General features: G+C 36.9%; 2 pseudogenes; one reads left to right on the top strand and one right to left on the bottom strand.

The window, feature by feature from the left end:
- The first annotated feature begins 664 nt into the window (after nucleotides 1-664).
- LOC120116191 lies at nucleotides 665-16,805 on the top strand (annotated as a pseudogene).
- Nucleotides 16,806-18,398: 1,593 nt separating this feature from the next.
- LOC120116192 lies at nucleotides 18,399-21,288 on the bottom strand (annotated as a pseudogene).
- Between the last annotated feature and the right edge of the window lie 1,019 nt (nucleotides 21,289-22,307).

Raw genomic sequence — 22,307 nt, forward strand, 5'->3', positions numbered from 1 at the left:
TCTCTCAACCTTCACTCTTCTTGGCAGAAATAGATATAATTGAATCAAGCCTCAATGGTTCACTACTCTTTGCCTTATGTATATTATTGGGCTGCTTGACTTAATCCAAGTATCTCTATAACTTATGTGGCCCTTTACATCGATAACACTTCAGTTGCTTTCTCTTCTTTACCTTCGACTTGACTGATTTGACACTCACAATAGCATCAAACTCGACTACTTCTCCTTCTAGCTCATATTTTCTCACTAAGATGGTAGTCAGACAATTCTTCTCATGATATATTCTTATCAAATGAAATATTAAAAATCAAAATAATCTAGAAAAAAGAATAAAGATCAAAATAATTATTTAGTTAAATATTACAAACATTTTTAACATTATGCCAAATAGATTTTCCAACTTAAGAATGATCTATAGATGATTAAATTGATGATCCATGGATTAATCGGAACCGTTGATAGAATAAGAATATCAACGTGGCGGACATCGTAAATATCACGACCAAACTCAAGAGAGGGACCTTGCTAGACAGAGCCGAGTTGAAGAGAAAAGGGTAAAAAACTCGACAACACCGGAAAAGGTAAGGGCAAAATCATGTAATAAGAAGAAAATCCAAGGGCAATAATAGGAAGTTCACAATATTAAGTGAGCGAAAAAAAGGATTAGAAAAAAAATAAAATAAAAAATCAAAGGCAGCAACCAAGAATTCGAACCAGAAACCCAAAAGAACCCTTCTCGTCTCGTCTCTCTTTCTCTCTCTAAATTTATTTGGTGGATTTCTCTAGGCGTGGCTGTGTTGTCTTTCTGAACAATCTCATCTTCTTCACAGATTCATCATATTATCGATCTACACCTAACTGTAAGACATTTATCTCTCAATCTGACATCCTAAATTTCATTTTTGCCCATTCGATATATGTTCATTAAGATCCATAATTTCTCTTATCCAGTTTGAAATATAAGAAACGGTGATTTATAGGGAGCCTTTTTTTGGGGGTGTTGTTTTATTGATCCATAATTTGTTTAGCTGCCTTTTGGTTTTTATCTGCTAATTGGTCGACGCTTATTTTGTTGATTATTTTTCCTTCTCTTTTCCTGGAAATTTGGGTCTAGATGAAGTCTGAAATAGGAATATCTAGGGTTTGATTTGTGATTTATAATTAAAGTAAGGTTTTGGTTGCAATTTTTTTTTGGTAAATCGATTTGGATTTTGGGGGGTTCAGGTAAATTATTTTGGTAAGTTTAATTAAGGTTTCAGTGGTTGTGTTTGTAGAGTATAATAGTAGTATTCTTGTCTTTATGTAATTGTTTATTTGTTTTGTGGGTTCAGTCAATCATGAGTGACGAGGGAGAAAAGACCTGCCCCCTTTGTGCGGAAAAGATGGATTTGACCGACCAGCAACTCAAGCCTTGCAAATGTGGTTATGAGGTCTGCATCATGTCTCTTTCTTTTTGCTAAAAAAAATTCTTACATTTGTTTGGGGATGTCTAAGAAAAGGCAAACTAATATAAAGTTAAGGAAAGGCGTAACCGGAATTGTTAATTTTGTTTTAACATTTCCAGTGGAGCGTTATCTAAAATGTTAAAAAAAATATTTACGGTTGCTCCTTTTCTTAACCTTATATTAGGTTGCCGTACAGTAAAACTACCCGTTTGTTTGTCCATTCAGAATTTCAGAAAAGAAGTAAAAGTGTGATTTAGAAGTGTCAGAAAATCAGAAAATTCTTACATTTGTTGTAGGCCTTACCTCTTTTGATCTTTGTGGCAGATTTGTGTTTGGTGTTGGCATCATATAATGGATATGGCTGAGAAGGATAATACTGAGGGGAGGTGTCCAGCATGTCGTAGTGCTTATGATAAAGAAAAGATTGTAGGGACGGCTGCTAATTGTGAGAGGTTGTCACTTGTCAAGCTTTCTCGCTTTTTATTCTTATTAAATATATTCATTATTTACTTGCTGTCATCTCATGTACGCTGTTTCAATAAACAGGTTGGTTGCTGAAGTTAATATGGAAAGAAAAACAAAGTCGCAAAAAGCAAAGAGTAAATCATCTGAAGGAAGGAAGCAACTGAGCACTGTGCGAGTTATTCAACGGAATCTTGTTTACATAGTTGGGTTGCCACTTAATCTGGCAGATGAAGAGGTACTCTATTTCCATCCTCACTTTTATATCTGCAATCTACCTGCAGTATTTGACCTAAGCTGACCTAAGCTAGTATCACTTTTGTGCAGCTTCTCCAACGTATAGATTATTTTGGTCAATATGGGAAAGTTCTTAAAGTATCTATGTCTCGGACTGCAGCTGGTGTCATTCAGCAATTTCCAAACAATACGTGTAGTGTGTAAGTGCATTATTTAATGTATTCGGTCTCTAGTTTTCCAAATAATAAGACATACTTGATTATGTATTGGATTTGGATTTGTAATGGAAGTCATCATGTCATGTAGATCTCACTATTTTGAGAGGTTTTTTTGCCCCTTTTATAGTCCCCCGTAACTTAGAACTTTATTGTTTTCAATGACATTTGTTTACCCTGGAAACAGATATATTACGTACTCAAAAGAAGAGGAAGCCATTCGTTGTATCCAATCTGTACATGGATTTGTCTTGGACGGTAGACCATTAAAGTACGAGAATGTGTTTGTGAGTTTTTTCTTTTGTTAGTGGTTGGATGTATGTGCAGTCTTGGTTGTCATCTCTAATACTTGGAATGTTCATTTCAGGGCTTGCTTTGGTACAACAAAGTATTGTCATGCATGGCTGAGAAATGTGGTATGTTTAGAAGTAATTTTTGGTTAATTTATTTTGTGAATTAAAGAAAATTTAGTGTTGTTATTGCTGCTAGTTTTATAAATTACCACAAGAAGTAGTTATGAAAATCAATACACTAACTGTAAGTGCAAAATTTTGGAAAGTATTATAATGATGAATAAATATTTTTTTTGATAAGATTTGAAGGTCTCTTTAAAAACCTCCTTCTTGATTAATGGAGCTTGTAAAGAAGCTTCTTAATCATTGGAAGGAGGAAAAGAGTGCCTTATAATTTCATTGAAGAAAATAAGAATTACAACCTTGGAAAGAAAAATCCAAGTAGAACCCTTACAACAATTCTTGAGCCTTAAAACCGAACTATAGAAGTCAACAACATAATAATCAACCTATCTTTAAGACATCCATATTAGTTGTCCTTGCAATCCATCTAACAACCCCCCCGACAGTTTTAAGACACTCAACAATATCTCTAACAATGAAACCATAAACAGCTGGACATGAGACAACCTTATTGATCTAGTCTACTGCAACTCTGCTATCACTCTCTATGATCAACCTATCTTTAACCCTCCCTAGGACAGAGGTAAAGAAAGAGATACCCCTTTGGATAGCTTTAAGTTCCTTCAATGTTGGAGGTCCAGAACCATCCGGTTCCTGAAAAGAACCAAGGATTGCACCAGAATGATCCCTCATAAGACCACCCAGACCTAATTTTTCCCAATCACAACTAATTGCTGCATCCACATTCAACTTGATGAAACCCGTAGGGGGAGGTAACCAAGGGGTTATGGAAGACTTCAAGAAATTGTAGGACGAGTAAGAATCCCCTATAGAAGGATAAGAGATTAAGGAGTCCTTAGGAATAGAAACATCCTTATTCTTTGCTAAATACCAAGAGGCCAGCCTAACTCTTGTTAAGAAAAATAATTCAGTCTGATCGAGCTTCCCCCCTTCAAAAACTATGTAATTCCTGAATTTTCAGATTGTCCAAATAACAGCCCCAGGAATGAAAGTCCAAATTACCGAATTAGATTTCAACTCATCCCAAGCAAGAAGAAATTTTTTTGCTTCTGCAGAAAACACAGAACTAAATCTCCACAAATTTAGAAATTTATTCCACAAAGACCACGCAACCGAACAGGAGAAGAATAGATGCGAAGAAGATTCTTCAACCATTTTACAAAGAGGGCATAAGCCATCCTCAATACCTTGAACTCTTCTTTTAACCAATTCGGATTTAACTGCAATTTTTTGAAGCACAATTTGCCAAACTAATGTTTCAACTCTAGGGGGAACCAATCCTCTCCAAACAATCTTGTTCCAGAAATGAGACTCTTCTGAAATTGAAGCACAACTCTTAACACAAGAACCAACTGTATAAACCCCATCCCCACTGCCTTTCCAGATCAATCCATCGCTAGAATCAATAGATAGAGAGAAAGAAGAAATGATGCTCACCAAATTGCACCATTGTTCAAGCTCCCAATCGTTTAAATTTCTTCGAACTTTAACATCCCAAATCCAGCCGAAGAAAGAAATTCCCCAAACTCACAAAGTTTACCGAATTTATAGTTGACAGTGAAAACAGTCTAGGAAATAGAATCTGAAACGGAAAATCAGCAGCCCAGCTATCTTGCCAAAATCGAACATGCTAACCATTTTCGACATAAAACTTGCACATACTACGGAACTTACAACCAAATGAGTTTTGTTTGAAATGGTTATTAACCACTGATCTCCACAACCAGGAGGATTGAGAAGGAATCTTGCTGTCAAACAATAATCTAGAAGAGTCAATGTTGTATTTGCTACAAATAAAATTCCTCCAAACAGAATTTCTCTCATTTGCAAACCTCCAAGACCATTTCCCTAGCAATGCTCTGTTCATAGAAATCAGATTCCGAACTCCCAAGCCTCCCTCAGTCTTTGATTTGCAGACATCATCCCATTTAACCCAGTGTATCTTCTTAATACCATTGCCCCCTCCCCATAAAAAATTAGACATAATAGAATTGAGAGTCTTGAGGATAGAAGCTGGAATCTTGAAGATAGACAAAAAATACGTAGGTAGTGAGGACAGAACGGATTTGATCAAAACCAGTCTCCCTGCTAAAGAAAGAGTAGCAGCCTTCCAACCTGCTAATTTAGAGTGAAAATTCTGTACCATGGTTCCAGATAACAGAGGAATTCCTAGTAGCACCTAGAGGGAGGCCTAGATAATAGATGGGAAGTTTCCCACCAAACAACCGATAGAATCTGCCCAAGTTTTAACCTCCTGTTGGGATATATTAATCCCGAAGAGTATGCTTTTCTTAAGATTTAGTTGCAGCCCTGACATAACCTCAAATACTCTAAGCACCCTCTTCACATTCATAATTTGAGTCTTCGAAGCTCCACAGAAAATAATTAAGTCATCCGCAAACTGCAAGTGTGAAAGATTAAAAGACCCCTCCTTGCCAACTGTCAAACCAGCAAATAAACCCTCCGAAACAGCTCTTCGGATTAAAAGATTCAATAATTCCCCCACTAGGTTAAAAAGTAAAGGCGAGAGTGAACATCCCTGTCTAAGGCCCTTGGCCATTGGAAACTCCTCGGATAGAACCCCATTAACTAACACTGAGATTGAAGCTGTAGAAACACATCTCCTAATCCAACTTATCCATGTGAAACCGAAATCTCTAATAGACTGGTATATATTGACATTATTTTGACTCTAATTCTATCTGGCAACCAAGTTTTAAATAGCAAGCTTAAAGCAAATAGAAAATTACCAGTGCATATATATATATTGGTTAATTTACCTGTGCATATTTTTGCTTCAAATGATTTATGTTATTACTTGAAAGGCTATACTCGGCCTTCTTTTCAAATTTGTTGAGCCCTAATTCACTTAATTGAGCATGTAAAAATTGCCGTTTTGAATTAAAATTAGAAAGAACACAGTGCCATGACAAAGGACCCCAATCATTGGAAACAGTAAGATTTGATCATAATGACCATAAAACTAACATTGAAGTCAATAAGCATCATGGTAAAATAATAATAGTATCTAGAGTTTAAGTAATGGACAAAATATAAAAAGGTTTTGATTTGCTAGATGTAAAATTGCATAGTACAAAGGAAAACAATGATGGTAATAATATACTAGAAAATATGATAAGGTTTGTTATTATAATAGAAAAATGATCAAGTTCTTTTTGGGGTTGCAGCCTTGCACAAATCCTGATTGTCTATATTTGCATGAGATTGGTTCAAGAAGATAGTTTCACAAAGAGGAAATTATATCAGCTTACACAAGGTATGTTTCTTGAGTTTGCCTGTCTCTCTATTACTTCCTTTTATACTTTATTTTTAGTTAGGTTACACGGAACTTCTTTTTGAGATGAAGAAACCAATAAGTAGATGTTTTATGATTTTATTGAATGCATGTCGGCGTTGACTATATTTCATTCTTCATTTTTTAGTAAAACCAATTAGAGCTTTCATAGTCACTACTTTTATGGTAGCTCATTTGAAGGGGTGTTATCATATGCTCTTTATATACCCAAGTAGTAAGGGTATGTTAAGAGTGACCATTATTCTCGAAAAGTTAACATATGCAAAGGATGTTTTGGGAACTTTAAGTACTTTGGAATATTGGTGTGCGTTATCGTTTTTGATAATGCTTCAAAAGGATTTTGTCCTCCCAGTGGTGCTTCCTGGATTCTCACCCATTCTTTTTTCAAGTCCCAGGCGTCAAAAGGTTTTCTTTAACAAAGAATGTTTACTATTGTAGTGTTCACTTTTCAAATAGGAGTTTCAAATCAAATTTGGATGTCTTTTTGGTTCTTTGGCAACATTTCATTTGTAAGCATGCATTCTGGCTTCTCCATTTTGAGTAACGTTTTCTATTGCATGATTTAACTTATTTTTTAAAGGAGTAAGCTTCATCAAATAAACGTTTCAAAATTTTGCATTATTTATAAGCTTACTTTGTTGTTTAAAGTAGGGTTCAACAAATAACTGGTGCAACAAACAATATGCAACGGCGACCTGGAAATATGTTACCTCCACCAGTGGATGATTATTGCTCCAACAGTTCTGCTTCTGCAGCAAAACCAATTGCTAAAAGTGTTCCGAATGTAAGTTCATACTTTTTTTTGATAGGAATAGGATGTCTCATTTAAAACCTCCTTCTAAGTAATCCATTGCCGTAAGGCAAGAACCCTCTAGAAAAAGGAGGAAAAGAGAACATCAATTTATTAAAAATGAAACACTTACAAAAATAACATACAGAAGAAAACACACTCCTACAAAATACTTAAGACAAGAAACACTCCTACAAACCTCACACATAGAAAACACACTCCAACTAAAATACCAAAGACTAGAAACACTCAGCCAATACCCTCCTTAGCCAGCTTATCCGCCTCACAGTTACAACACCTAGGGATCCACCTGATAACGATCTGATTTCGAGAAACAGCAGACACTATCTCCTTCACAAAAATAGATAGGTACAAAGGGACAGAATTTTGATATTTAATCCATTCCACTGCTGTCTTTGAATCACTTTCAACAATAAGCCTACCTTCGAGCCCAAACAGATGAAACAAGATGTCAATGCCTTTCTTGATAGCCTTAATTCTGCTAGGATGGGAGTATTAGGACCAACATTTATCGAAAAAGAAGTCAGAATCACCCGATTCCAGTTCCTAAGAATACCCCCAATACCAGCCACCATCCCCAAACTACTCACCGCTCCATCAACATTCATTTTAAAATAATCCATAGAGGAGGAATCCAGCAAGACCCAATGCTGTTCAAAACCTTGAAGTCTGGAAAGTTGTCTGCCACAGAGGGGTCACCAATTAAAAAATCAACTTGAGTTGAATACCGAGGAAACTTTGCAACAAACCACTTAGCTAGTCTGAAACGAACAGTAAAAGATAAAGAAATTCTGTCTAACTTTCCCTTGTCGAAAATGATCTCGTTCCTTAACTTCCAAATGGACCAAAAACTGCCCCTGGAATGAACTTCCAAATAACTGATTTTGGCCTCAAAAGCCCCCATGAACTGAGCAGTTTAGGGGGTCTTGTGGAATAGCAAGCTGAATATCCAGTACCCTATAATTTTCATCCATAATTCCCAAGAAACAGGACAAGAGACAAACAAATGTTGAACTGATTCTGCCCCTTGATTACACAACGGGCAGAGAATGATCCCCCCTACATCGATCCCCCTTCTCAGCAACTCCACTCTCACAGCAACCTTTTGATGAGACAACTGCCAAAGAAAAGTCTCCACTCTTGGTGGAACTAACCCCAGCCAAACAACTTTCTCCCACTGAACTGATTCATCAATAAAAACAGAAAAGGAATTCCTACACGCTTTAACAGAAAACTGCCATCTTCCGAACCGACCCACACAAAGAATCCTCCAAAGACTGAACAGATTGATGTTTTAAGACTGTCCAATAACCCAACCAACTGCTCAACTTCCCAATCACACAGGTTTCTCCTGGTCATAATGTTCCAAACCCACCCAGACGAGCCGAAACTCCCAAAATCAGCTACCTTACCCAATTTATTTGAGGAAAGAGCAAATATTCTGGGAAACAAGAGTTTCAAAGGAAAATCCCCATTCCACGTATCACTCCAAAAGTAATCGACTTACCATTACCTATTTGAAGCTTAGCGTGAGATCTAAGGCAGCTTCCAATGACATCATCCTTTAAATAGCTGTTCACAATACCCCTCCATATCCAAGAGTCCTTTAAAGAAAAAAACTCTATTGATATCCATCGAATGACAGCTTACTTATGTTTACTACATAAAAATTTCTTCCACATCGAATTCTATCATTGGCAAACTTCCAAACCCACTTTCCCAACAAAGCTTATTAGTAACCTTCAAATCCGCCACTCCCAATCCTCCTCCACTCAACGGCCTACATACATAATCCCAGCGCACCCAATGCATTCTCTTCTTGTCTTCCCTACTCCCCATAAAAAATCGACATCAATGAATTCAACTTTTGAGAAATAGTAGCAGGCATCTTAACATAGATAGGAAAAAAATAGGTAATGATGATAATACCGCTTTATTAACACCAATCTACCAGCCAAAGATAAAGAAGTAACTTTCCAACCAGCCAATTTCTTATTAAAATTGGCAATAACCGGATCCCACAACTTTTCCGAATTCATTCTTGCCCCTAAAGGAAGGCCTAAGTACTCCGTTGGAAAAGAACCAATAGCACAGCCAATATTCGTAGCCCATTCTTCAAGGATGTCACTTTCCACATTAATTCCATAAAGTTTGCTTTTAACTAAATTTAAATGGAGCCCCGTCATTAAGCCGAAAATCCTCAAATTCTTCTAACATTCTTAATCTGTGTAATAGACGCTCTACAGAAAATAATTAAGTCATCTGCAAACTGAAGGTGGGACAAAGAGAAGGGATTCTGATTTTTACCAAAAGAGAAACCTTGAAACAGACCCAAGTCCACTGCTTTAGACAGCATCCTATGAAGTAATTCCCCGACTAAATTGAACAGAAGAGAAAGGCTACAACCTTGCCTCAAGCCTTTAGCAATAGAAAACTCTTTAGTAGGACCGTTCACTAATACCGAGATAGAAGCTGTGGAATACACTGTGATATCCAAGAACACCATCTCTCTCCAAAACCCATCTCCCTCATAAGCCTTTGAATAATATGCCATTCTATTGTATCATAAGCTCTACTGAAGTCCACCTTGAAAACTACCCCTTTAAGTCCTTGCTTCCTCCAAGAATCAATTCCTTCATTGGCTAGAAATGCACAATCCAACAATTGTCTACCCGGAATAAACGCGAACTGAGACGGACTAATGATATCCTTGACACAAGATATAAGTCTTTTTTGAGAGAACCTTTGAAAGGATCTTATACATGCTGCCCACAAGACTAATGGGTCGAAAATCTTCAATGTTCTCGGAATACATTTTTTAGGAATCAAAGTATAAACGTATGATTAACTCCATGATCCCACATCTTCCTTGATAGAAATCAGAGAAAAACTCCATGATGCTCCTTTAGGCTTGCCCAATATTTCTTATAGAAACCCATGGTAAACCCATCCGGGCCCGGAGCTTTAGTACTATCCGAAGAGATACTTGCCATACTTCTTGCTCAGAAAATTCCACCTCCAAAGATGCACTCTGAATGCAGTTAGTTGTGCAAATTCCAAGTTTAAGCCCTCAACCTCCATTGCTGATTGGTGTTATACGTTGCCTTAAAAAAATTGAACACAGTATCTATCATTCCTATATCCGAAATAAAATCTCCCTTAATTTTCAACGAATGAATAGTGTTGGCTCTATTCCTCGTCAAAGCACTCAAGTGAAAGAACCTTGTATTTCTGTCTCCATCCTTAATCCATCTACTCCTGGACTTCTGACACCAAATGCTCTCCTCAATCCTTAATAGCCTCCACAACTCCTTTTTCCCTTCTACCATCTGGTCCACTCCCCCTTGGACAGGATCCCACCTTGCGACTTCCTTTCCCATTATCTATCTTCCCTTCAAGAGTCGCATGGAGTCTGACAGCCCAACATTACTAATTCCCTGCCACCTTCTGATCTGATTTTTGGCCATCTGTAACGTCCTAAAAATTCCCCATAATCCCTCTTATTCTTCTCATCTCCCACAAGGTTTACAACAAAATCATCAAAGCCTTGTTCTTGTAAAAGATAATTGAAGAATCTAAAAGGTTTTGGGCCCCAGTTTATACAAAAAATCTTTCAACAACACCGGTTTATGATCTGACACAAAATTCGAAAGGAGGTTCTGTGTAATCTTAGGAAAACAGTTGAGGAAAGTGTCACTTATTAAGAACCGATCAAGCCTAACCCATGTTGAAACTTCTCTGTTGCTACTCCATGTGAAAGTCCCTCCTGACATGGGCAATCAATGAGCTTAGCTCGCTGCACAAAAGTTCTAAAGATGTTATTGTGTGCCAGTTCTGAGCTTTCCCTACTTTTCTCCCGGATCAATATACGCATTAAAATCACCCCCTATACAAACCGGTAAATTCATCGAAACAACGAAACACAACAGCTCCTCAAAAAAGGCCTCCTTTTCCTAATTGCAGGGCCATATACATTAATAAAAACGAACTCCTTATGTCGTTTATAAATTTCCCTACAAGCGCCAAAAATCTGCTGTGCACATGCTGAAAAGTGACTTTGAACATATTCTCATTCCATAAACAGATCAATCCGCCCTTAGACCCCTGTGCTGGAGAAACCTTCACTCCTTTAACAGATCCCCACCTAATCTCCGTACAATAGACCCCTTACAATGATCGAGCTTGGTTTCTTGAATAAAAACCATTACTGGTTTGACCTTCTTAACCAGTCTAGCGCCAGAAACAATCTTCTCTCCTCCCTAAACCTCTAATATTCCACGACAGTATACTAAAATTCTGCATTAAAAATATCACTCCCAACCACCCAAACCAACTCAACCGATCACAAAACCTAACCATCATAACCATCATCCTTTACAACCTCCGATCCCTTCTCAAGGCATAAAAATCTTTTCAATAAATGTCTCCTTGCATCCTTGAAAGATATGCCTAACAATATGCTCACTTCCCACGTGGCCATAGCTTCCTCCACCAGTTTAGAAAAAACAGGAGAGAAGGCAGTGTTAATACTGACCAACTCCAAGGCAAGATTAATTAACCTCTTCTGTTCTTCCTGCTATTTCTCCTGAACTTTAAGGAGGAAGATATCCGCTCCACGCACTCACGTCTTCTAATGAAGGCTGATGAAAGTTTGTGCGGTCTGAACCCTTCTGATCTTGAATCGTAATAGCCTCTGAACCAGTAAAAAACAGCATCATTACTCGAATTAAACCATATTCTTCTGTTCCTCGACCTTTTGTAAACTCTGGCATAATGACCTTTTTTCTTTTTCCATCCTGTGCTGCACGCAGAGTCATACAAGTAGGAACTGGAAATCCCTTTTCTTCCTCTTCACCTAATCTCCTTGTTTACCTCCTTCACCGATTGACTAACAACTTTCATCTGCATCTATTTTCTTCTCCTCCTGGACACCCTCACCTTCTTTATCTCTAAGACCACCACTGTCCACCTCTATTAATTCATGGAGAGACTGACACTTGTTATGCTCTTCTAAACCATCCACTTCAACTTAACAGCCGGCCCCTTAGGAATAATTTTAGTTACTGGTGAAAAGGAATCCCAGTTAGAATCAGATTGGGCTGAGCAACTCTGATCCACAACATCTCTCAGCCCAAGACCCGCGTATCCTTATTGGAAACTGGCTCCATTACACATTCCAGATTCCTGACAGCCCATAACCATAGGATTTCGTGTAGGACGACTTTTCAAGAGAATGTTCCCCACCTTCCTCAAACCCCCCACTTTCTAAACTTTTTGCCCCACGTGCCCACCTCTGTCCCCACTACCTCTGCAGATTTTCCCCGACTGTCTACTTCTTCCCTGAGCTATCACCGTTAACTGGAATTTCCTGTAACTCTTCTCCGGAAACATCTGTGGCTGCATAATAGCTACCTCCCAAAGAAATTTTAACCTTAAAAGATCTTCCATATGACCCTACTATGATGGAATCTTGAATGTCATAAGGACTAGCAGCCCTCAACAATAATCTCGCCGAAGAGAGATCTTCTTTATTTCTAGTCTCGTCCAATATACAAACAAGATCTCCCCACCTTCCCGCTAGTTTTTCCAGAAATGGTACATTCCAGCAAAGCAGTGGTAACCCTACCAACTCTACCAAGCCATACGCCAATGGAACACCATCCTCTCATCACCGGTGATAACCATTGAAACCAGGAAAACAATTTGTCTCGGTATTCGACCACGCCTTACGAAGTCTTCATTTGACTTGAACTAACAATGACAGCATTCGTTACGAATCCCCAGCTTACAATCTTTACCTGGAACCCCTCCTTTGCCATAGCCTTCTTCACCATGTTCGGCTGCAGGGGATATTTGAAACCCTGTTAATGAATACTTCACCCAACATAATCATCATTGGGAATGTGCATATCCCATACATTCCTCACTTCATTATCTTTCAAACCCTTACCTCTTCACTCTCCACTATTACTTGCTCATGTTCTTCGAACTATCCCCATCAACACCATCGTACGTTCTGCCATTCCTCAACTACTCGCTTTTTTCGTTTCACCTGTTGCCAACCCCTGTCCCTATGACTTGCTTGTTACCTGCTGATTGAAGCTTATTTCCCACTGTTCCTCCTCTACTATTTTTTTCTTGTACTTTGCCACCCCACTGACTCGCTTCCCATCAATCAGCGTTCCATTCACGTTCTGAACTGCTCTACTACAGCTTTTCTCTAACGCAAATTGCACAAAGGCAAACGTGGATGATTTGTAGTTCGGTTTAAAAATAACATTTGGAATATAGACCCTAACTACTTTACCATACTGGATGAAAATCTCTCTAAGCTCACTTCTCGTAACTCTCTTACTAAGGTTATCAACAAAAACAGTCCATTCCTCATCGGAGGATGGACGACCCAACTCTCTCGCCATTGTGTATAGACCAGTGAACACCAGGAATTTAGGAAAATAGTTAAGGGCTAGCAGATTTTTGCGGAATTTCTTAGTAATATGTTTTTAACTTGAATCATTGCAATAAAATTTGTCAAATAATAGCACGTGTGGGTTGAGGTTTCAATCAATCAAAGCACCATGCATACTTAGTCTTTGTTCCTGCACCTAACTTGGTTGTGATTTTATATATTGTACAGAATGCAATGGTGACCATTTCAAAAAGTTCTCCAAATTGCAGCTCTGGTAGAACTATTGCTCTTCCTGCTGGAACATCATGGTATGCTATTTGATTTGTTCTCTGACAATTTGTTATGTTAATTGCTGGTGCTAAAGTTTGAATCATTCTTGCCAGGGGAACGTGTGTATTAAATCAACCACAAGCGGTTGGTTTAGCATGTTCGAATGGGCCTCCTAAGCAGAATCCTGACACAGTCGGCAGCTCATTACCATTTTCATCTGCAATAACAAACACAAGCAATGTTCAGCAAATGCTGATTTTGTAAAGAAGCCATCTGAGGAGATTCATGCTATGCCTATGAAGTAAACCTGATTTGTTAAAACCTCCAAAGCAGAATGCTGGTTTAGATTGTCAAACCACTACACTAATGAAACCTACTTCACCCAATGGAGTAACTGCTTCTATATCATTGAGCAGCCAGTTTTCTCTGATACTAGCATCCAATCATGATGACCAGGGCACTAATATACCAGCAGCTATTACAAACTCCTCCTTAGGTCATGGTGGTCAGACATCTATTTCCTGTGGTGAGGAAGTGGGGAGTATTTCCTCTGCTGATGGGAACACAGAGAGGTTGTGCTCTGATATGTCAACATTGACCTTGGATAGGATGAATGGACATTCTGATGAAGTTAGACTAAACAGTTCAGCTTCTGAACATGGATCTAGCAGTTCACTTAGTGGTCAGGGTTACGACAATGTTATACTGATTATTATCGAGAACCATTAAGTTCAGAAGCTGCTGGGAGATATGTGACCTCTCCCAATGAGGTGTGTGTTTCAAAAGATCAGTCTTTCTGGAAAACTGATACATATATGCAGGCTGTGGAAAATATAAGTTCTGAAGTAGAGGAAGACATATTGTCTTTTGATAATCAGAGACTCAAGGATCCTGAAGTGATTAGTTCAAGTTATGTGCCAAATCCACCAATTCCGCTCCATTTGTCAGATCATTGTAGATCGCATTCTTTGCAACATGAAGAAGCTTTTGGTTCTGTAAATTTGAAAACTGATACCCTTATTGTAGATAATAGCTCATGACACTTCATGTCTTCATGGAGCTAATGTTTCTTCTTTGTCTAATGGGTACCTTGATAAGTACATAAGCAGTGGTATTGGTTCTGACATTACCACGGAATGCTACCCTCTGCTTTCAAATGAAGAGAAAGGGAATCAGTTGGGAAGATACCTTGTTAATGCCGAGAGCAATGCTGCTAATGATACAGGAGAGCAACATAATTTCAAACATATTGTCACTAGATTTTGATACATGGGATGAGCCTCTAACTTCTCCACAGAACTTGGCTAAATTGTTGGGAGACAGTGAGAAGCAGCGGCCCAATCCTCTCAAACTATCTAGCTCATGGAAAGCTCTGAATACCAATCAGTCCGATTCTCATTTGCAAGACAGGAGGGTACTAAATATCGTCCGGCTGATGTTGAGTCCTCATTTAGTGGTTTTGGGCAAATGCCACAGAACCGTCCTTCTAGCCAAGATTTTGCAGACAGCAGGGTTACCTATCTAGGCAAGTTTGGAGTTCATAATGATTTACCTTCCTGTAACTTAGAAGAATCTGACAGATTTTCCAGCAGTCCAGTTTTCCCAATAAGCTTTCTGGTTAGTGTCTAGAAATTTACTGCTCCAGTTAATCTTAGTTGCATTCTTCATTTCTTATTGAACTTTATTCTTCCTGTGTGAATATTTAGTTCAGTGGTATCTGTTCTTATAACCTGCAATCATGCAACCTTTCTCACAATGTGTTCTGTAACTTAATCATGGATTAATCAGTTTGTTATAAATAGGTTTTCAGAATGGTATTGATATACCACCTTCTTTGCCCGAATGTGTGTTTTCCCCCCTTAAGTGCGCAGTTTGTTTATTTCTTTTTCTCCATGCTAAGCATCATTTCATGTCATTTCTTTCAGACCCTTATCCAAGTTTGGCTTTGATTTTAGTTCATACTGATCACTTATTCATTGTTATCTAGCAGCTTCAAGAGCTCAGATTTCGGCCCCACCAGGATTCTCTGTCCCTAGCAGGGCACCACCTCCAGGCTTTTCTTCAATTGAGAGAGTAAACCATGCTTTTGACCCCACATCTGGTAAGTATTTTTGGGTTTTGATCTTGGGATTTCCTTGCCTGCAACAAATTAATGTTGTATGCTATTTTGTATAGGAAATCATTTGATGGACTGTTCATCCCTATTAAGAAATTCTAATCAGGCTCCTCAAAGTGGTGGGATTGGTGGCCCTGGGGATGTAGAACTTATAGATCCAGCAATTTTGGAAGTTGGTAAGGGTAGAATTCAGGGAGGGCTCAACTATCCAGGCTTAGACATGAGATCTAATTTTGTCCAGCGGTTAGGTCCCTATGAAAATGAGGCCAGGTTCCAATTACTGATGCAGAGATCTCTTTCTTCTCATCAGACCCTTAGATATGATGTTGGGGATAGCTTTTCTTCTCTGAATGACTCTTATGGGATTTCTTCAAGGCTAATGGATCACTCACAAGTTAACAATATGTCTCCATTTGCCCAGTTGAACCACCAACAGTCAAGAAACACGCATACTGTGTCAAATGGTCACTGGAACGGATGGAATGAGGTCCAGGGTGGAAATGGTCTTGGTGTGGCAGAGCTCCTAAGAAATGAAAGACTGGGATTTAACAAGTTTTATTCCGGGTATGAAGATTCAAAATACAGGATGCCCACTTCAGGGATCTGTACAACAGAACATTTGGGATGTGATTGTTCTCTGGAACCAAGTTGGCTGCTTAATTGCCAATATTGCTTTATGCTGAGAGGTGGAATGACTTTTGCCCAATCTTGGTTTGCACGTTGAGGATGGCATGTTGACTTGTAACTGGTCTCCTTGGCCAAGGGCACCCTAATGAAGGATATGACTTCCCCTAAAGGCAGTGTCTGGAAACCATCACAAGCTGGTAAGTAAGATATTCTGATATTATTACTTTATATTCTGCATGCTTATTGTGTCTGCACCTGCTCTTTCGGGCAGAAAATGCTGTGAAGGCTTTGGTGGTCGATTTTGGTAAAAAATATAGTCGAAGGTTGGAGGCCAAAATGGTTACAGTTACAAATTAAAATGTACATCTGACTTTGCGTTCCATGTGTTTCTTTGTAGAGGCTTTGGGGTTTTATAGGGAATATGGAAACGATATTTTTTTTCTTTAAATTATATCTTGTATTTCTGCTTGGTCCAATATTGGTCATCCTTCCCAATCTAAGTTTTTGTGCATTTCCCCCAATACTAAATATTTTGTTTTAATTTATTGCTGAAAGAAATCTTATTTGTTGAAGTTTTCCTTTGTGTAACGGTGATTATTTGGACTCAAACCTAGATTGTTTCAAGGCTTGTAAACATGAGAAATTACTCAAAAGATATCCCGAAGAAGGTTGGTGCTGGTGGCCATCTGATAACCACCAGGAAAATGGCAATTTTTATATTTTTAATGGGACAAAGAAAGATAGTCAAGGGGGAAGGGAAGAATTTTCTTTTAATGGAAAATGGAATAATTATTTTTGTAGAGTTGGACTTCAATTATTTTAGGAGATAGGAGGATGACCTAGAGAATATATAAATAATGATATTTAGTGAACAAATATGCAAGTATAGAAGACGTGTGACTATTCAATATCAATTAATTTCATCTATCTTATTATCGTTCATGTGCATGCATTGGCACAATATCTAACCTCGTAAACATTGAACGAAAATAATTAACCACAAGCCATAAACATTGCTTGACGTGATTTCATGTTAAGATTATTTTTAAAAAAATTATGAAACTATTACTTTTATGAATTTATTTGATTTTTATTATATTATATATCTTAATAATTTTATTAGATTTCTAGTTCATCTACGACACCAAACTAATTAACCTCTAAAATTGAAAAACTTATGCAGTGCTAGAAAATGAGACGAGTTATACAAATGACTTAAATTCGGTCAAAATTCGATCAACACTCAATTGGAATAGATTCTATTTGAGCTCGAACTCGACTCAAGTTCTTAACGAGTCGAAACGAACTACTTGATACCCGACTCAAATTTGAAACGACTCCAAAATTATTATATTTTTATTTTTATTTTAAATTAAAATATTAATATTACATGTTCTTTTTTAAAGTATAGTATAAGATTTTCATGTATTTAAAGTTCAGGTTCAAACTTGAGTTCAAGCTGGAACCAAGTTCGAGTTTGAGCTTCAACTGAGCTAAATCTGAGAATATTTGAGTTTAAGTTTTTTCGAGCTCGAATCAAACTTTAATTTTTAATTTCGAGCTAGACAATTTCAAACTCGGAAGCTTTTGAATCAAGTCAAACTCAACTTTGAACTTTTTGAATCCAGTCGAGCTCAATAATCCAGACTCGACTCGTATCGTTTACAATCCTATTTGTATCCCCTCAAAACTTAGACTTGGAAGGTTTAATTGGGTTGTAATTTGACACGATTCAAATAAAATAGGATAGTAGCAGAAATTACACAAGGCTTTATTTTATTAAAATGATATCAAAATTTTATAAATATAAAATATTTTAAACATAACTAATATTACATTAACAATAATATATACACGCGCGCGCGATGGAGATAAGGTATAGGATTTGGTTTCAGTTCAGTTCTATGGATTGGTTGAGTTTGAGACTTCTTCAAAAGATTATGAATAAAAGAAAAGAAAAAACTAAAGACCAAAGTTTACAGAACATGTGATACCCTACAAACAGGGACAGATTATTGAACATGATTTACAAACATTTAAGAAAATTCCCATATTTCCTATACAATGGATGTTTTGAGTTTGATAAAGATTCACTGATCTGCAAAGACAACAATGAGTTCTGTTGAATTATTTTTCTGATTACTCCTAAAGTGTCATAGCATAGAGCAGTTCTTGAAGCCAGCCTGCAAATTGATTCATGAAGCTTCCACCTACTATGTGTTATTGTAAGCCTTGCATTCCAAAATTGATTATTTCATTGTGCCCTGCAATTTTGGCATTACAACAGAACATTGAGGAACTAAAGAGTTGGTGTTATCGGGCTGCTATTATTCTAGAAACTTGACAAGTTTTTGAATATCTTAGCAGATTCTTCTCTGCATACGTAAAGTTATAAAAAAAAAAGGTTTGTTCCACGGCAAAACTTCATCACTAAGACCATGCCATTGGTATCTTAACAATATTCTCAGAATAACCAGCAGATTCATTCAGCGTGTCGGAACGAACCTTGACAGTGAATTGCATTTATCTCAGATCCCATCAGTTCCATTCCATCAGCTTACAATGAAATCCCTGATGAAGTAAAGTGGAAAGGAAAAGCCAGAGGGGGAGATATTGGAGATTTTGCCACCTTTATAAACGTCTGACCTGCAAGACAATGAACTGTTCAAAGTGCAATCGCAAAGGGTAAATGGGATTTAGCATTATCTATATGCTAAAATGGAAATTGACATTTTATTTGGGCGGAAAGAAGGCAATCTTGCATTAGAAATATACACTTGATAGTTGATTCAATGCTTTTTGTTTACAAGAAAAAGATCTGAAGACAGAAATAGCATTAGAGTTGCATGTTTTTCCAAGAAATGATAAGCAAATCATCCTTTAAATAAACCATGAAACTGAAATCCAATAATTTAAGTTTTCTTTAATTGCAGAAACCACAAAAGCAACTCATTTCTAACATGCAGATGAGGAGTACATCCCAATATCTCCCACGAAAGTTTACTTGTAAGGAGAATCAAGTAAGTATTGTGGAAAACTGATTTAGCTTCCAGCACTAAACAAGTGGTTACAGCATGAGCCCAATGAATCCCCAAAGCAGCAATAAGATGGGAATCTCTATAGTTCCATCCCTATTCTGAACTGCACAAGTTAGATTCTATTGTGATAATAAATATGGGAAAATATCTTACAATTTGGTTATGCCATTTTACCTTGGAAAGAATACCGAGAGGAATCATCGTGGTTACGAGATCTCACTTGGTTTGTCACTACAATAGGAATTCGTGAAAATTCAGCTAGTGACCTAGTGTATTTCAACAAAACAAATGTATAAGACGAACTAAAAAGATAATTACCTCAGGCAAGAGCAACAATTAGAGGAATTGAATTATTTTGTATTTACTTAATGAAGGAAATATGCCAACTCAATGTTGTTGTCTACGAATTCCCTGCTCATGTTCCCTGTACCAATGAAACTCTCATTTCTCGCATAAAGGAAACACATATTTCAGATTAAAGATGAACAGTTTCAAAAATAAACATCACAACAACTTATATATCCAAATCACAAGCTTGAAAGTTGAAGCCGTTAGAATATAAAACTACCCTGAAACAAGTGCAGCCATACTATTAATCACTAGCATCTTCACTTGGTTTTGGAGGAGGAACCTTTGATTTGTTCCAAACTGAGAAATAAGTAACACACCAAAGAATTCTAATAATGCTAGTCGAATATTGTTCAATTAGCGCATTAAGGCATTGACACAAAGTAACAGGAGCACTGAGAATTTTCATTCAGTGACAAACCTCTGGGTAAATTCTGAAAGTGATGTTGGCCGAAGAACAAGGATTCTGCCGGCCATCTGCAATACAAATGAATGCACCATTCTTTTCGTTCTTAGCCAATATTATAAAGAAAATAAATTTGAAGCAAAATCAAGAAATATGCCATGCCGCATACCTCTTGCGCCATTTCTTTCATCTGAAATATTTCAGGAAAACTTCTCAACCCAATTTCGAACAACCTGGAATGTGGCAGATTTTCAACTTCAATACAAAATAAAAGGAAAGGAACTAGAAACTAGAAACCAGAAAGAGAAATGGGCACTAGAAAGAAAAAAAAGCCGGATTACCTTCTTGAACTGAATTTAGATTCAACGTCAATATATCACTCGACCATCCAAGCCTCCATAATTTGTAGGTAATGAAGCCAACAGCGAAAGCTTCAGGCATAACTGCAATTTAACCAGACACTACCCTTAATTACTTATTACCTTATTGAATCACAATTTACTAATCCAGGGACCCCAAAAGTTCTAATTTTCAAGAGACCTATAAAAACATTGATATAAAATAAATTAAAACTTTTTACCTGGGTTTTGCCAATTCCCTGGACCAACTAATTCAGTTAAAACCCCAAATGGTGCCCTCCATAAAGCAGCATCCAATCCTTTCAGGCTTGTTGGAAAATGGCCTCTCAAATGCTCGTTCTTAACCTTTGTTCCATAAAAAAGTGCCTGATATTACCCAAAGCCCTAAATCGTCAGAAATTAGAATGAAAAAGGGGGAAGATACCCAATTAACTGAAGCAATATATAATATCTATATCAATTACAGTTTGATACGGTGGAGCAACGATCTCACTGATCTGAGATAATGCAGACCTCACTTCCGTTAATCCTACATCTAACAACTCCATTAACTCAATTCCGTTAAAGATAACGCTTCCTTAAAGCCAAGAAAAGAAAAGAAAGCTACTAAATATCAAAGAAATTGAAGAGCTCAAAACAAAAATAAAAGAAGAGAAAAACCTTGGCAGTAGAAATATTACGAGCGGCAAACACGTTAGCGATGGATTTGGGAAGTGGGATTTCGCCGATCAGCTTGTTCCCCTCACCTTTGTCTCTTTGAATTTGATTATTCACCTTGCTCTTAACCCACATTTAAACCTCAGTAATCAAATAGATAAGATGATAGTTAAGTGAATCATAAAAATATATCACATGTATAGTTTTTTTTTTAAATTTTTAATGATATATATAAAATAAAATTTAAATTAAATGTTACATACAAATTTTTTAAAAAAAAAATTTAAGTGCTAAAGGTGTAGTTTACTCTTAATTCTTATGCCTTGTGTTAAACTTAAAGTTGAGTTTTAATTTTTTTTAATTAATTATTTTAAATCTATGAAATTTTAAAATATTTTAATTAAAATAAAATTTGACTGAGTAGAAAGTCAGTAATACTCAACATGTGAAAATAATAGGAGATGAGAAGATGTTGTAAATTCTTTTGGATTGCATTTATGTTTTAATGAAACAAATGCGACTATATTTTAGGTAAATATATAAATGGTCCTAGTTAGGGTATTTTGTTGAGTCTCTCGACTATTAAAAGTTATAAATAATCATTCAATTATTCATATATTATAATTTTTCATATTTGTTTAAATATTTATGGTCGGACGTAACATGCTCACTGAGATATGATAAAATTATTTTAATGATATCTATTGACACCGTCGTTGCTTTCAAGTACTGACTCAACGACATAATATTTCATGAACTAGCTTGACAACATAATATAAATGGAGAGTCAATCCACAAAATATAGCTCCAACGATTTTGGGATCAGATTTTATCATATCCCTGTCAATAAGTTAACGTCAACTCAGACCGCCAACATTTTAACAAAAAAGGACGAGTTTGGAAATATGAATAATCAGGTGACTATTTTATAACTTTTAATAGTCGGGAGACTAAAAAAGTAACACCTATAGATGTGGATCATTTTGTAACTTTCAATAGTTATGAGACTCAACAAAATAATATCCTATAATAAGGGACTATTTTTGTATTTTATCCTATATTCTAAGATTTTAGTTGTGAGTATGAGAACTTTCAAAGAAGTGCAATTGCACCAAGTTTTTTAATTCCATGGGACACCTGGCTTTAACCCCAAT

Source organism: Hibiscus syriacus, unplaced genomic scaffold (genome assembly GCF_006381635.1).
Source record: "Hibiscus syriacus cultivar Baekdansim isolate YM2019G1 unplaced genomic scaffold, ASM638163v2 tig00110287_pilon, whole genome shotgun sequence".
NCBI lineage: Eukaryota > Viridiplantae > Streptophyta > Magnoliopsida > Malvales > Malvaceae > Hibiscus > Hibiscus syriacus.